This window comes from Montipora capricornis, chromosome 3 (genome assembly GCF_036669925.1).
Source record: "Montipora capricornis isolate CH-2021 chromosome 3, ASM3666992v2, whole genome shotgun sequence".
Taxonomy (NCBI): domain Eukaryota; kingdom Metazoa; phylum Cnidaria; class Anthozoa; order Scleractinia; family Acroporidae; genus Montipora; species Montipora capricornis.
The window spans coordinates 60,226,673-60,242,479 of NC_090885.1; the positions used below are offsets into that span (position 1 = coordinate 60,226,673).

Here is a 15,807-nt window from a genome sequence, read left to right on the forward strand (position 1 = left end):
GCGACGGAGCCCAATACGGAATAGATTTTCTCCCAACGCCGTCAATATAATGTGGTATTGCCGTCTCAAAATCGCAATTAGTTTTGTATCGCGATCCATCATTTATAAGGACAAATAAAACTGTAAACTAATCAACCCGCGCCTGATCGAAATTTCTCTCTACCGGCGAAACATATTTGTTTGTGTACGTCAGCAACCCAATTCAGTGCAACAAAGTCAATTTCAACATTAGAACCAATCACAGGCCGCGAAAGGGAGACCGCAACACCACGAAATATTGACGGCTCGCGCATAGGCAAAACTACATGTATAAGAAGATCGCGATACTTATTATTTATTGTTAAATTTTATTATAATTTCGTATAGATGTCTGAATTAGTGTTTGAAGGGTACAACTCAAAACTACTTTTGTATTTCACTCATAAATTTGCTCGTTTTTTTAGGGTGCCTGGGCATAAAGCACTCAAAGCACTATTTAGTGAGATTTCCCATATCCAATTAAAACAGTGGAGCAATCATGCCAAAAATTGTCCCTTAAAACAAAAGTTTTGAGATATAACAATTCCTCAAGATGGCTTTTTGTGTAATGTCATGAATTAGATTAAGTACTCATCAAAAAAAATGTGAGGTTTTGGTGGGAGAAATTGAAATATCAACTGCATCACAATATGATTGGTATAATTATTTAGATCGCTACAACAAGTTGCAAAATTGTTGAGACACTTTCATAAAAAAACTCCTTTTCTAGCTTCCAATGCCTGCCGTATCTAGAATTTAAACCATTCCCACTTCCTCTCCCCTCTCCCCCTTTCAATGTTGACTGCTGAAGTTCCCAACATTTTTTGTCTTGCTAGCAACACTGATAAGGGGGGAGGGGGGCTGCAGTGTGAGAGATAATAGGGAAATTAATAACGGCCCAAGAAGGTGAAGTGTCTCCACTATTTTTGCAACTTGTTGTCTGAATGATTACAATAATTTTGCCAGTCCGGATTTGACTCCTATAGGGTTCCAAACGTTTCAACGTAGAAAAGCAGGAACTAAAGAAACAATCATTAACTATCGTATAAGCTCTGAAACATTTAAGAAGTTTGCACGCGAAGTGCAAAGCACATTGTACCAAACACGAAAGGATATTAATTATTGACATACGGTAGCATCGATTTTCGTTTGTTTGGACTTATCATCGCTAACAGAAGACTCCGTACCAAATACTAAAGCGAGCAAAGTATTTTGCACTGCAGATCTGATGCTCCGAAAGCTACACATGGCTAGTATTATGTAACACAATACCATTTATTGTGTTTCTTGGTGACGTCAACCGGGATGGTGGTGTTACAGTTGAAAATCGTATCTTCGAGGAAACAGCACAATTCAACTAGTACTTTCTTTTCTAATCAATCCAATACATTACCAGATGATTTGTAATAAAGTTCACACAGTTAGAAATCCTGTACATATCGTCTATTCCATTTACCAACGGTCTACCATCCAAGCACGGTCTACCATCGCAACAGCAAGAAATATGATATCATATTATTTTCTCAGTGAAAAGTTGTGGTAGACTGTGTAGATCGTTTCATATAAATGTCATAATGTGTAGCCGGTGCAAATTTGTTGCCTTCTGTATCTCATTGTGAAACAAATCTCGCAAAGGATTTAGCACAATCGGGTGCTTTCTTTTGATCATTGTGCTCAGTCAGTCATTCCAAAGAACATGGAATTAGCCTGTACCCGACACGTCACTTGCTAGTAAGCGTTACCAATCCCTTCTCTGGAAGCAGACTAGCCCGAAAGAGATCAGTAATGTTACAAATGAACCTCTATGAAAATGTATCTTTGTTTAACAATGTTTTCTAAGAATTGATTTTTCGGAAAGTGGATGTTCCCTTTAAATGGCATGCGGTCGCAGTTAAAGGAGAGGTTGTGTCTGTTTTTCATTCGTAAACAACAGCTAATTTTGTACATGTTGCGCGTACTTTAGATGTCATGTGTTGACCGAAATATAGGTGTTTAGAGCAAATTATTTCCAAATCGGTTCCAGGATATCTCTAGCGTACTTTAAAAAGCGAAAGGATGGAAATCACACCTTTTTGTGTACCAAATTATGTGTATTTTCGACTTGACTCACAGAAAGCACTGAAATGACTTCAAATTACGTCATACCGAAACCCTGCCAAAATCCAGTTTATCGTTGGCCATTTTCCATTCACAGCAGATCAGAGAATTAAACCCTTTTTTTTGGAAACACCATATTAAACGCAAACGATAGACGCCTTCCCGTTCCAATAAACAAGGTGACCGTATGCCAATACCGTCACAACCAACTCAGACAACAAGTTGCAAAATTGTTGAGACACTTTCATAAAAAAACTCCTTTTCTAGCTTCCAATGCCCGCCGTATCTAGAATTTAAACCATTCCCACTTCCTCTCCCCCTTTCAATGTTGACTGCTGAAGTTCCCAACATTTTTTTGTCTTGCTAGCAACACTGATAAGGGGGGGAGGGGGGCTGCAGTGTGAGAGATAATAGGGAAATTAATAACGGCCCAAGAAGGTGAAGTGTCTCCACTATTTTTGCAACTTATTGTAGCTCTAGTAAGTAACAGTACATGTACATGTATGGTAGCTTTGTAATGTTTCGTGAAAAATGCTAGTAATGCAAATGCTTTTGAGTGGTCTACTACTCCACAAGACAATTGATTTTTTTGTTAAGGCTCACACACATGTACATGCAAACAAGCAAGTGACAAGTAACAAGCGAGAAAGCTTGTATACTATGTCATAGGAAATACCGTAATTTCCGGACGATTACCCGCAGCGGGCTATTTTTGTCACAAGGGGAAAAAACGTTCAACAGATTACCCGCACTGGCCTATTACCCGCACCCCAAAACCGAAAAAATCTTGCTACTGTATTTCCGGGACAAGAACTCACAAACTTGGAGCGATGAATTTTCCATGTTGTTGTTTACAAAGCAGAAGATCGATAGCATTTTCTGCTAAGAATTGGCTTTTAATAATGCAGCCTTAAACACTCTCCTTAGTCATTTCTGGTTTGTCTTGTTAAAACGACCTAAATATCCAATGTATTAACGCTAAGACTCGATAGAATACGAGTGTTAAAAATACCTGATGGGGTGGTGGTTAGGCATACCCAGGGGCAAAAGACCGGGCCTATATTACAAGTTGCTTAAAATGGGAAAATGCTCTATTACTCAAGCTAGGGGTTTAAGCCAGGGGTAGCTAGGAACATTTCACTGATGCGCTGAACAATCCAGCAAATCTTTCACTGTAGTTAGTGTTTTGTTTACACACGTGCCGACAATCACGTTTTAAATAATTATGCGGTGCCGTGAAATATGTCGGCATCTTGTTTTGTAGCTTTGAGCGTGCTTTCACAAAAAATGCTTTCGATCTTTCATACACAAAATTGAAAGGAGTGTAGGTGAGAAATGCTTTTAAATTGAGCGAAGAACAAAGCAGTGAAATACAGTAATCACTTAAACACTATTGATTTGTTTTTCATTCAATTTGCATCGGCTTTCACATCCTCGGAGACCCAGGGGCAGTTAGTGGGGGCGGGAAAAAGTCTAAACGGGCGAGGAAAAAAAATCGGGCGAAGAAAAGTCAAGAACGAAAAAAACAAAACCTTGCTCAATATATATTAGCTTTTATCCTCCAAAGGAGCGGTAATTAAATTTGCAAGCGGCAGTGAAAGCGAGAGGAGTCAGGCCTTAATTAGCTATAATTTGCAACATTCAGAAGGTCAAGGTTTTGTTTTGTCACAATAAGCCTCTCTTTCACGCGAGATCGGAATGGCTTGGCCGCTTAGCGCATTCGGTCTATTCTGGTCGATTTTTATAGTTTTTTATGCGTATATCGATATTTTAGTCGCTACTGTAAGAGAACGAAAGCATAAAACATTTTTGGAGCAGCACAGCCTCCTTTGTTCATCGAAGTATTTCGTTCTCTCACCACCTGACACTTCCATGGCTACGCTTTAAGAACGAAGCATTCAACATTTCGGAGCGCTATAACAGTCAGTCATTAGTTCTGAACAGCATGTTGTCAGGGTATTAAGGACACATTCGCAACATTTGTGATTGCTGTTGTGGTCAATGTTTATAATTTTCTATGCGTATATCGATATTTTAGTCACTATATATTTTGAGGAAGTGTACGGCGATTTCGCGACGCTTTAAGAACGAAGCATTCAACATTTCGGAGCGCTATTACAGTCAGTCATTATTGCTGTTTCATAACAGCATGTTGTCAGGGTATCAAGGGCACACAATCGCAACATTTGTGAATGATGTTCTGGTCGATGTTTATAATTTTCTATGCGTATATCGATATTTTAGTCCCTACTCTTTGAGAACGAAGCATACAACATTTTTGAGCAGCACAGCCTCCTTTATTCATCGAAGATTTTCTTTCTCTCACCACCTGACACTTCCAAAAGTCGGGTCGTCACGACCTGATCGGATCGTCACGGTCCGTCGAGATATTTGAAGCTGCTCTAGGCAGTTCGACTTCCGGCAGTAAATCTTACTTCCTTTTTAAACTCCACGACCCGACATCCGATGAGTCGGGTCGTCAACAGCAATTGACGACCCGACTCAGTTCATGTATATTGGACATGTGTGTGAACCAGTTACTGTAACCCTTGTCATCTTGGAATCATTTCACCCCAGTGGAAGTTTTGGTGGTCAAAGCTACACGCTTACATTCTGCAACAAGCTTTTTAAATTTTGATCTAAGTTGGGGTACAGTAAAGGAAACATTTTCATTCCTAGACTTGCATCTCTTCTTAAGTTCAGCAAGTACCTCGGCATAGATCTGTCCATTTTTCTGAGTTTTAACATTGGTGATTTTATTTAAATAATCACTACTTATTATGATATCACTGGAAAATATGGACCATTTACAGACTTCATAAAATGTCTGTAAATAATAAATTTACCCCATAAATATAGAATCTCTGTAAATTTATTTTACATATATTTTACAGAGTTTTGTTGAGTAAAGCTCTATAAAATGTCTGTAAAATGTTTATAAATTATTGGAGCTACAATAAGAGGAAATACTTGAAATTTACAGACTTTATAAAATCTTGCAAAAATGTCTATAAATCGAAAATTTACAAGGATTTTACGCCGTTTGGTCATGTCTCATAAAATGTCTGTAAATTGCGCTTTATCATCATGTGTGTCCTGTCTAAGTTACCAAATGTCTTTGGATCTGTATGCCCTGTTAATGACTGAGTTTGAGCGTCGAATATTTATTACCTAATAAAATTATGTGGGAAACTGTTGAATTGGCCCTGCATGTTGCACTAAGTTCGGTTTATCGAAAGTTCGCCGGTTGCAACCTATGTAATGCCTATCGGTATGTGTTTTAATAGTTCGTCTTGGATCAAGTCTTAGGCCCTGTCGATATGGAGAAAAGTTGTCCCCGGTAAGACGGTAACCCTCCCAGCCGGGTCTTTAGCTAGCGTTTATATGAGAAAAGAACTGACCTTTTTCCCTGAGTCAAGAGCTGCCTGGACGCTCGTATCCGTATATTTTTGTATACGCTGACGTCACAGTATCAGAACCAGTCTTTTTCCGCATGATCTGTTGACTAATCCGAATCGGATACGTGCGGACGGTCGTATACGATTCGTATACGCTACGTGTGGACGCAGATATTTTTGTATCCGCATAAAAAAATTTGCGGATACAAAAATCTCCGGATACGTGTGGACGGGGCAACAGTGATTTTGTGTGTAAATTTCATGTAAATTGCTGGGATGAATCAGTGTAAATGACATGTAAAGCAAGGCCTTCGTAAATAACATGCAAATAACATGTGAATTCGATATAGGAGTCATACCCAGCACAGAATGAGATTGAGAAAGTAGTAGAGGCCAGTAAGAAGACTTAACCTTTACCATTACCATGCTCCTCCATATTTTGATTGAGGAAATTTGCTCTGCTCCTTTAAGCAGAAAATTCTCCCCAGTTTTTCCACACAAAATGAAAGCGCCCCAGGAATCGCACTAGGCTCGCAACGGGTTGTGGTTGGATGAATTTGGTTGGATGTTGGCATAGAGAGAAGGATTGTGGACATTTCACAATAATTACATGATTCAACAACTTTGTCCGCCATTTTGAATTGCCCCGCCGCAAAGGCCCTGGGAACGAGATCGGTTTGAGAATTATCGGTTTGATATTCGCGCGGGCGATCAATGTGCTCTTCCTCTCTTTTTCCCTTGTTGGACGATCAGAATTGGATCTTTGCGATTCCTTAATATTTTGTGCGGGTGAAATAGCACGCATTCCACCAAATAAACCCAGTAAGCATCGATGAAATACGGAAGAAAGGGCAACGACAATTCAGGTCAGAAGGTCGTCCACGGGTATCAGCATTCGCCACAAACACGCCAGTGACATGATTCAACCTCAGACAGTCTCCGAAAGGGTTAATCGGTGAAGACTTCATGACAAAAATAGAGGCCTTCTTCAAAACGTAAACGGAGTTGTTCTACGAACGTTTGGAACAAGGGTGGCCTGGCCGAACAGCTACTACAGTTAGCAAATGGGCGGGAAGATTCAAAAGATCCGAAAAGCAAAAGACTGCCGGAGGAGTTTTCGGTAAGTCGTCATCTTACTGATACAAACCTGATTTAGGTTTAAATGGCTTAAAATTTTAAAATCTTGTTCCCTTTTACCCCAAGTTACTTGTTCCCAGCTTTTTGCTCCCTAAAATTGTTTCTGTCGCCTTGTTCCCTAGGACATTTTGTCATTTTTCGCCAAAACGCCAAGGAGGGCCTCAGCACAGTCATTGCTTTTGCAGACCTACTCCCTTAATAGTTTCACTTTATATTGTATTAATGCCATTTAAGGTAATAACAATACATGTAATAACAAATAGGTGATTAATATATGGATCTCTGTATACCCACCCCCTTATTGACCTTATTCGCCACTTGCAGATTCCTTGTTCTTCAAACGGTGCCACTACAAGAACACAATAGTGGCAAGTTGTTCTGTAGTTACTCCCTTGTCACCTGTATATCTACATGTACTTTACCTTCACTGGTTTCTCATGTCCAAACAATGTCACATGACTTGTCCAGTAATGTGAAGCCCTTTGTACCAAATCATAAAAAGATTTAACCAATCAGTCAATAACTGCACAGTGTATATTCGGCTGTATTCCACATTGCTTGTGCAGGGTGATATGTAACTATTTCCTATGACATAGTATACAAGCTTTCTCGCTTGTTACTTGTCACTTGCTTGTTTGCATGTACATGTATGTGAGCCTTAACAAAAAAAATCAATTGTGTTGTGGAGTAGTAGACCACTCAAAAGCATTTGCATTACTAGCATTTTTCACGAAACATTATAAAGCTACCATACATGTACATGTACTGTTACTTACTAGAGCTACAACAAGTTGCAAAAATAGTGGAGACACTTCACCTTCTTGGGCCGTTATTAATTTCCCTATTATCTCTCACACTGCAGCCCCCCTCCCCCCTTATCAGTGTATCTAGCAAGACAAAAAAATGTTGGGAACTTCAGCAGTCAACATTGAAAGGGGGAGAGGAAGTGGGAATGGTTTAAATTCTAGATACGGCGGGCATTGGAAGCTAGAAAAGGAGTTTTTTTATGAAAGTGTCTCAACAATTTTGCAACTTGTTGTCTGAGTTGGTTGTGACGGTATTGGCATACGGTCACCTTGTTTATTGGAACGGGAAGGCGTCTATCAATTGCGTTTAATATGGTGTTTCCAAAAAAAAGGGTTTAATTCTCTGATCTGCTGTGAATGGAAAATGGCCAGCGATAAACTGGATTTTGGCGGGGTTTCGGTATGACATAATTTGAAGTCATTTCAGTGCTTTCTGTGAGTCAAGTCGAAAATACACATAATTTGGTACACAAAAAGGTGTGATTTCCATCCTTTCGCTTTTTAAAGTACGCTAGAGATATCCTGGAACCGATTTGGAAATAATTTGCCTTAAACACCTATATTTCGGTCGACACATGACATCTAAAGTACGCGCAACATGTACGAAATTAGCTGTTGTTTACGAATGAGAAACAGACACAACCTCTCCTTTAACTGCGACCGCATGCCATTTAAAGGGAACATCCACTTTCCGAAAAATCAATTCTTAGAAAACATTGTTAAACAAAGATACATTTTCATAGAGGTTCATTTGTAACATTACTGATCGCTTTCGCGCTAGTCTGCTTCCAGAGAAGGGATTGGTAACGCTTACTAGCAAGTCTTCTAAGTGACGTGTCGGGTACAGGCTAATTCCATGTTCTTTGGAATGACTGACTGAGCACAATGATCAAAAGAAAGCACCCGATTGTGCTAAATCCTTTGCGAGATTTGTTTCACAATGAGATACAGAAGGCAACAAATTTGCACCGGCTACACATTATGACATTTATATGAAACGATCTACACAGTCTACCACAACTTTTCACTGAGAAAATAATATGATATCATATTTCTTGCTGTTGCGATGGTAGACCGTGCTTGGATGGTAGACCGTTGGTAAATGGAATAGACGATATGTACAGGATTTCTAACTGTGTGAACTTTATTACAAATCATCTGGTAATGTATTGGATTGATTAGAAAAGAAAGTACTAGTTGAATTGTGCTGTTTCCTCGAAGATACGATTTTCAACTGTAACGCCATCATCCTGGTTGACGTCACCAAGAAACACAATAAATGGTATTGTGTTACATAATACTAGCCATGTGTAACTTTCGGAGCATCAGATCTGCAGTGCAAAATACTTTGCTCGCTTTAGTATTTGGTACGGAGTCTTCTGTTAGCGATGATAAGTCCAAACAAACGAAAATCGATGCTACCGTATGTCAATAATTAATATCCTTTTGTGTTTGGTACAATGTGCTTTGCACTTCGCGTGCGAACTTCTTAAATGTTTCAGAGCTTATACGATAGTTAATGATTGTTTCTTTAGTTCCTGCTTTTCTACGTTGAAACGTTTCCCTATAGGAGTCAAATCCGGACTGGCAAAATTATTGTAATCATTCAGACAAGAAGTTGCAAAAATAGTGGAGACACTTCACCTTCTTGGGCCGTTATTAATTTCCCTATTATCTCTCACACTGCAGCCCCCCTCCCCCCCTAATCAGTGTTGCTAGCAAGACAAAAAAATGTTGGGAACTTCAGCAGTCAACATTGAAAGGGGGAGAGGGGAGAGGAAGTGGGAATGGTTTAAATTCTAGATACGGCGGGCATTGGAAGCTAGAAAAGGAGTTTTTTTATGAAAGTGTCTCAACAATTTTGCAACTTGTTGTAGCGATCTAAATAATTATACCAATCATATTGTGATGCAGTTGATATTTCAATTTCTCCCACCAAAACCTCACATTTTATTTGATGAGTACTTAATCTAATTCATAACATTACACAAAAAGCCATCTTGAGAAATTGTTATATCTCAAAACTTTTGTTTTAAGGGACAATTTTTGGCATGATTGCTCCACTGTTTTAATTGGATATGGGAAATCTCACTAAATAGTGCTTTGAGTGCTTTATGCCCAGGCACCCTAAAAAAAAGAGCAAATTTATGAGTGAAATACAAAAGTAGTTTTGAGTTGTACCCTTCAAACACTAATTCAGACATCTATACGAAATTATGAAAAATTTAACAATAAATAATAAGTATCGCGATCTTCTTATACATGTAGTTTTGCCTATCCGCGAGCCGTCAATATTTCGTGGTGTTGCTCCGTGGTGTTGCGGTCTCCCTTTTGCGGCCTGTGATTGGTTCTAATGTTGAAATTGACTTTGTTGCACTGAATTGGGTTGCTGACGTACACAAACAAATATGTTTCGCCGGTAGAGAGAAATTTTGATCAGGCGCGGGTTGATTAGTTTACAGTTTTATTTATCCTTATAAATGATGGATCGCGATACAAAACTAATTGCGATTTTGAGACAGCAATACCACATTATATTGACGGCGTTGGGAGAAAATCTATTCCGTATTGGGCTCCGTCGCTTCATGACTCCACCCAATACGGAATATATTTTCTCCCAACTAGCCGTCAATATAATTTGGTATTGCCGTCTCAAAATCGCAATTTGTTTTTATTATTGATTTTATTACATGTACAAAATGGTCAGTTTGTAAAGGTGGACACTTTGGGAGATTGTCACAGGCTTCCAGATAAGTTTGTAAGACAGGGTGTCAACAAGGAATTCCAGTGGATCAAATTTCCACAGCTCCTACCATAACCATTATGTCGGGTCATGAAGCTGACCTTGTAGGGTTTTTATATGTTCATATTTTGTTTCAGGGCAATGCATTAGGTCTATGGCAGCTAAACAGGGCAGGTGGAGATTTTCTAAAAGGTAGGCAACCTTTATTTAAGGAAACTCTTGTATTTTTAAAAGTACCACGGAAACACTACATACACTGCGCAGAGACCAATAAGATAAATTGTCTTGCGCACTCATTCGAATTGAGACTGTATGTTGATTTTGTGATGTCTATCAACATTAATGTTGATACATAATTATAGTACATGTCTAATAAATATCAAAAACTTGATCATTGTATGACACAATTCATCGTATAACAGAATTCATTGTGGTATATGAGCTAAAGCGCCGATCAACTCAAAACTTCCAAATTCCTCACTCCCCAGGCACAGAAGATAGTCAAATGCCCGTTTCGATTTGATCGGCGCATAATAGACCATGCTCTACAAAATTATGGAAACCGTACATGTCAGCTAAAAATATGAAGTTACACAATAAAGTCGGTAAGAGTTCTCTCTATTTTGGGGGCGTTTTTAATAAAACATTATTATTCCATTCACGATTGTTGGATATGAAAAAATTACATCTTGATTAGCCAACTTGGGGGGCTTTGCACCTCGTTGGCTATCTGTCATATCTAATGCATGCTCATGGAATAATCAAATATCATGAAGGAAAATTCTTGTTCAAAACAATGGCAGTCACCCAGGTGGAAATCTTATAAAGATCTTACCAATATTCTTGTTAGGTTTCTTAACAAGATCTTATCTTATTACTTAACTAAGGGCGTGTTCAGTTGACCCTATTCTGGAACAAGAGCACTTGGAGTGATGATTTAAAACGGTATGTCTAGCGTTTTGAAGCAACAAGGATAATAAAGATATGTTTAAAATAGTGTGTTAGCATTTGTTTGACAATTTTAATGTGAATCTCTGTAAAAACGAAGACTCTTATATTCTATGTACTCCTCCTCCGGAATACGGTCAATCGAATGCACCCTAAGACTCTTGCAACAAACTTAAGGTCTTGTGAGATTCCTACAAGATTCTAACTTGTAAGATGCATGTTTCTTGCAATAATTCCTTTAGCTTTATCATTCAGTTTCACTTACACAGGAGCTTACACAGGACCTTATGAATGGCAAAGTGATTTGTTACATCATTCATTGAAATGAAATTATATAAATTGGTTCCAGGGCCTACATGTACCTCAACCACAAGATGCAGTGCTGAAGGAAATTGTTGATTGAAATTTATTTGGAGGAATTTTCCTGAGATGCAAGAAGCAGACAGTTCTGACTGCAAATTGTGATGCAATTGTGAATAATTATTGATGTCTTTGTGTCAAAACTTGGTGGGTAGAGGTTTCATTGCCATTCTGGATACACCTTGTGAACATTATTAGGGTCAAGTGAATTTGTTACAGACATCAGGTAATTAAGTCGAACACACTCACATTGAACTGGATGAACATAAGGGAGAGATGTTCAGTGCAAAAATCAGTGACTTCTCTGTTCATATACTGTAAGTTTTTTGACGAAAATCAAGATAGATTTTACTGTCCCTTGAGTCTGAGGAAATTGTCAGTCATCTTTAAGTGGTAATTACATGTACATGTATATCAAACACAAGTGATAGCTCTCTAATAAACACATTTGCATGTGGCAACAATCATTAAAAGATCAATGTAATTTAAGTACTAGTATTCAATTACATGCAGTAAATTTGTTTTAGGAAAGTCTGCAGTATTTTTCATTTGAACTGGCAGGTGGCGTGCCTCATACAGTTCAATGTAACTTGAAAAGTAGGTCTAACCATGCAGTTAATTATTATTTGTCATAGTATGCTACAGTGCCGCTCGGAGATAAGCGAACAACGCAGACGCAAAATAAACGCACGCAATACGCGTATACGCGTTTTTTTTGACGCGTCTAAAATTTCGTATCGTATACGCGTTTGTGCCTTTGTTATTCATAACCGTAATTTTGCTTTTCCTGTTATTGTTTACGAAGACAAAAGAATAAATTGCGTGACTGCCGACAAGTCGAAAATTTGCATTTGCATGTATGTCGCTTTGATTACTAATCAATTTCGATCCGCAAATGCCGCCGATGAAAACATCCACAGGGCATTATTTCGAAGTTTAATATCCTTTAAATGCAACAAAGGTCTCGAAAGACGAGCGAAATTAAATCTGCAAATTATGCCCCGAAAAATTGAAGCCATGATTTTTGTCAGTGTTTGCCGTGACGCGTTACAGTCATTTCACGATAACCTTTTACCGATGCGTGGAAAAAAGTCCAATTTTTCCATGCAGAAAAATCAAATAAATGCGATCGACATATCATATAAAGTTTTTTTACAAATATTTTCTTTGAACTGAGAGCATTTCACCGTTTGAATCAGCGGAGTATGCCCCGAATCACATCACGATGGCCTAGCTCTCGCCGGCGCGTGCCCAAATTTAACCGAATACTTTTCCTTAGAAATACCAAATAAATGTGATCAGCGCATCCATTGACCCTTGGAAGAAAAATTTTGCGTTTGAAGTGAAAGCACTGTACCCGTTGAAATCAGAAAATCATTCCCAACAGAGCTGAAGATGTGAATATTACATGAATTAAAATCGTGTTTGTCACGTGTCGGCAACTGTGTTTTACTTCACTGTCGCGCTGAAAATCCACGCCAAAAAATCATTCGTTGCTGCTGCTGCTGCATTTACAACAAAACAACTCAAGCTGAAAAATTCTCAGCCTTACGATGAATTTCTGTACAAAACTGCTAATGATGTCCCCTTTGCTAAAGAGTTGTGTTTTTAGTTTACGACTAAACGGATGTAAGGGTACGAAGTTTGTTTTGATACTGTATTATCGCTCTCAACGCTTTCATGTAAATTTTGATGTTAAAAAGGTTCTTGTGTGCCGTCTGTCGATAGGTTTATATTTCTCCAAAAGTAAGCTTGATCATATTTTTTTCTTTTTTGGGCTTTAAAACACAAATATCTAGCCAGAAGGACTTTGCGCTGGTGAGATTTTTTGCTCTTTTAGTGACTCACCGACCAACGAACACGTAAATTATTTCCACATTCACCACACCGGAAACGATTGAGAAAAAACGAAGACAAGGCAACAAAAGAAAGACAAAAGGAGAGCTCATAAATACTAATGAGCCTTTTTGCGTATGTGTTGACACGCATCCGCGTTTTTTGCGTATATTTTGGTTCGCTTATCTCCGAGCTGCACTGTATGTAGTATTTTTCACCTGAACTGGCGGGTGGCATACCTCATACAGTTCGATTTAACTTTAAAAGTAGGTCTAACCATGCAGTTAATTAATTTTGTTATAGTATGCTATGTAATATTTTTCAGTTGAACTGGCAGGTGGCACGCCTCATACAGTTCAATGTAACTTGAAAAGTAGGTCTAACCATGCAGTTAATTATTATTTGTCATAGTATGCCATGTAGTATATTTCATCTGAACTGGCAGGTGGCACGCCTCATACAGTTCGATTTCACTTGAAAAGTAGTTCTAACCATGCAGTTAATTTGTCAAAGTATGCTATGTAGTATTTTTCATCTGAACTGGCGGGTGGCACACCTCATACAGTTCGATGTAACTTGAAAAGTAGGTCTAACCATGCAGTTAATTTGTTATAGTATGCTATGTAGTATTTTTCAGTTGAACTGGCAGGTGGCACGCCTCATACAGTTCAATGTAACTCTAAAAGTAGTTGTAACCATGCAGTTAATTTGTTATAGTATGCTATGTAATATTTTTCATCTGAACTGGCGGGTGGCACGCCTCATACAGTTCAATGTAACTTGAAAAGTAGGTGTAACCATGCAGTTAATTTGTCATAGTATGCTATGTACATGTAGTATTTTTCATCTGAACTGGCGGGTGGTACACCTCATACAGTTCGATTTAACTTGAGAAGTAGGTCTAACTATGCAGGTAATCTATTTGGTTAATTTCTTGTAGTATCCTAGTATTACCCATCTGAACTAGCGGGTGGCACGCCTCATACAGTTCGATGTAACTTGAAAAGTAGGTCTAACCATGCAGGTAATTTGTTATAGTATGCTATGTAATATTTTTCATCTGAACTGGCGGGTGGCACACCTCATATAGTTCGATTTAACTTGAAAAGTAGGTCTAACCATGCAGTTAATTTGTTATAGTATTCTATGTAATATTTTTCATCTGAACTGGCGGGTGGCACGCCTCATACAGTTCAATGTAACTTGAAAAGTAGGTGTAACCATGCAGTTAATTTGTCATAGTATGCTATGTACATGTAGTATTTTTCATCTGAACTGGCGGGTGGTGCACCTCATACAGTTAGATTTAACTTGAAAAGTAGGTCTAACCATGCAGTTAATTTGTTATAGTATGCTATGTAATATTTTTCATCTGAACTGGCGGGTGGCACACCTCATATAGTTCGATTTAACTTGAAAAGTAGGTCTAACCATGCAGTTAATTTGTTATAGTATGCTATGTAGTATTTTTCATCTGAACTGGCGGGTGGCACGCCTCATACAGTTCAATGTAACTTGAAAAGTAGGTGTAACCATGCAGTTAATTTGTCATAGTATGCTATGTACATGTAGTATTTTTCATCTGAACTGGCGGGTGGTACACCTCATACAGTTCGATTTAACTTGAGAAGTAGGTCTAACTATGCAGGTAATCTATTTGGTTAATTTCTTGTAGTATCCTAGTATTACCCATCTGAACTGGCGGGTGGCACGCCTCATACAGTTCGATGTAACTTGAAAAGTAGGTCTAACCATGCAGGTAATTTGTTATAGTATGCTATGTAATATTTTTCATCTGAACTGGCGGGTGGCACACCTCATATAGTTCGATTTAACTTGAAAAGTAGGTCTAACCATGCAGTTAATTTGTTATAGAGTGCTACAGTTATGTAGTATTTTTCATCTGAACTGACGGGTGGCACACCTTATACAGTTCGATGTAACTTGAACAGTAGGTCTAACCATACAGTTAATTAATTTTGTTATAGTATGCTATGTAATATTTTTCAGTTGAACTGGCGGGTGGCACGCCTCGTACAGTTCAATGTAACTTGAAAAGTAGGTGTAACCATGCAGTTAATTTGTTATAGTATGCTATGTAGTATTTTTCAGTTGGACTGGCAGGTGGCACACCTCATACAGTTCAATGTAACTTGAAAAGTAGGTCTAACCATGCAGTTAATTTGTTATAGTATGCTGTGTAATATTTTTCATCAGGACTGTCGGGTGGCACGCCTCATACAGTTCTATGTAACTTGAAAAGTAGGTCTAACCATGCAGTTAATTTGTTATAGTATGCTATGTAGTATTTTTCATCTGAACTGGTGGGTGGCACGCGTCATACAGTTCAATGTAACTTGAAAAGTAGGTGTAACCATGCAGGTGATCCATGTGGTTAATTTGTTTCAGTGTGCCAATTTAATTCCAGAGATATATATGTCTTCCTTATTTGTATTGAATTTAT

At 38.4% G+C, this 15,807-nt stretch overlaps 1 long non-coding RNA gene across 1 annotated transcript in view; it reads left to right on the plus strand.

Moving 5' to 3' along the window:
• Positions 1-6,181: 6,181 nt before the first annotated feature.
• LOC138043578 (uncharacterized) overlaps positions 6,182-15,807 on the plus strand; it is a 9,770-nt gene continuing 144 nt past the window's right edge. Inside the window, exons 1-3 of the long non-coding RNA XR_011131287.1 lie at positions 6,182-6,633; positions 10,337-10,391; positions 11,497-15,807. The exon at positions 11,497-15,807 is cut by the window's right edge and continues 144 nt beyond it. This is a non-coding gene — a long non-coding RNA (uncharacterized lncRNA). The remainder of the gene's footprint in view (positions 6,634-10,336; positions 10,392-11,496) is intronic.